The following is a 1,823-nucleotide window of genomic DNA, read 5'->3' on the forward strand; positions in this document are numbered from 1 at the left end:
AGTTTGTGTGTATTTGCGACATGAATGAGTTTCATTTTTCTGCATCTGTGAGGGTGAAAAGGAGGACAGAGAAGAGAGGCATGCAATGTTTCCCCTATCCATAACCCTGAGGCATATATGCACGCACGTACACACACACACACGCACGCACGCACGCATGCACGCACGCACGCACACACCCACGCACGCACACACCCACACACACGCACACACACGCAGAAACGACTCTAACAGATGATGGAAATTTGACTGCTCTGGTTTTATCCCAGAAACAAATATACAGCTCAATTTCTCAGGACCTCCTGTGTATATTACAACAACTAAACTATCGATCGACACAAATGTACATACAGAGGCACAAAAAAGTATGTGAATCCTTTTCGAATGGCCTCGTTTAATGTGATCTGTCATAAAATCTGATCTGATTTTCATCAAAGTCTAAAGAATAGACAAACAAAACGTGCTTAAGACAGTAACAAGAATGAGATTATAATGTTTAGTATCTTTATGGAACATAGTCATTAAACATTCACATTGTTGGTGGAAAAAGCTCTTTTGGCAGCATTAACCTCAATAACCTGTTTTCTGTAGCTGTGGATCAGACCTGATCAACGTCCAGGAGGAATTCTGGACTATTTGTTCCCACAGAAAGGCTTCACATCAGACATATTCTGAGGATGCGTGGTGTGAACGGCCCTCTCGAGGTGGTTTCACAGCATCTCTCCACCGCTCTTCTTTCTTTGAAGTCATTCTGTATTAAATATCCTTTGATGTTTGGGGACATCATCCTGCTGCATCACTTCTACTGAGCGTCAGCAGGCGAACGGCCACCCTGAAGGATACACTGCACATAGTGCTGCATGTGCTTCTTCCGAATACTTAGTTTGACCAGTCTACGAATGATTCTTCCCAGTGACACGATGGCGTCACAAGGTGCTCTTTGGCAAATGTCCGGTGCAGCTGTTGGACACCACGCTCGATGATTTGTGTAGTTTCTGGAGCAGAGTTTTAACCAGCTCCTGTTATTCCTGTAAGTCCTACGCTGTTGCGCTGGAGTATTTTGTTTTACTTGCCATTTATAAAGAGTGTATCTAACTGTGGACTGATTATTTTTTTTCTGATTTCTTTGAGATTATTTCCTAATCCTTTCAAACTTTATGCAAATCAACCTTTCCCTGATTTGATAGGTGGCAGCTGTGGCCCAGGCAAAAGGTCGGTGGTGCAATTCCCCGGGCCCTCCAGTCCACATGTCGCAGCATCCCCGGGAAAGACACTGAACCCCAAATTGCCCCTGACAACGCTGTAGGCAGTGTGTGTGAAAGGTCAAGGAGGTGTGTGATGGAAAAGGCGCCGCATGAATGAATGTATGACTGGATGAATGTTGATAAGACTAAAAAAGCACTAATACAGTTCGTTTTCCATTTGAAAACAAGTCTGAGATCTATTTGTTTGTGTTGGGCATGTTTCACATCAGTAGATGCATCATGTGAACAGCGGACTCCAAATGTTTGAGTTGTTATTTAGACGTCAAAGTCGCTTTGGTCTGGTGTCATTGATTTAATCCATTCCATGTTGTTATTAGCAGAGGACGTCGTCTACTTTTTCAAATCATGAATCATGTATTAATTGTGGCAAAGAAGTTGGGAAAAATGGATGATTACACTACGACATTCCCTCTCAAACGGCAGAGAAGCAGAGTGAGGTGAGAGGCTTCCATTCCAGCTCAAACCTGTCTTTAATTCATATTTGTCAAGTGCAATAACTGGATGTCTTTGCAGAATATTGCTGCGTGCTGCAGAATAAAAGAACAATATTTTATTTCA

General features: G+C 42.8%; 1 long non-coding RNA gene across 1 annotated transcript; it reads left to right on the plus strand.

The window, feature by feature from the left end:
- The first annotated feature begins 822 nt into the window (after window positions 1–822).
- On the plus strand, window positions 823–1,823 carry LOC118313988. The gene is made up of 2 exons (XR_004794551.1): window positions 823–1,030; window positions 1,188–1,823. It is a non-coding gene; the product is annotated as an uncharacterized LOC118313988 (long non-coding RNA).

Source organism: Scophthalmus maximus, chromosome 19 (assembly GCF_022379125.1).
Source record: "Scophthalmus maximus strain ysfricsl-2021 chromosome 19, ASM2237912v1, whole genome shotgun sequence".
In the NCBI taxonomy this organism is placed as follows: Eukaryota; Metazoa; Chordata; class Actinopteri; order Pleuronectiformes; family Scophthalmidae; genus Scophthalmus; species Scophthalmus maximus.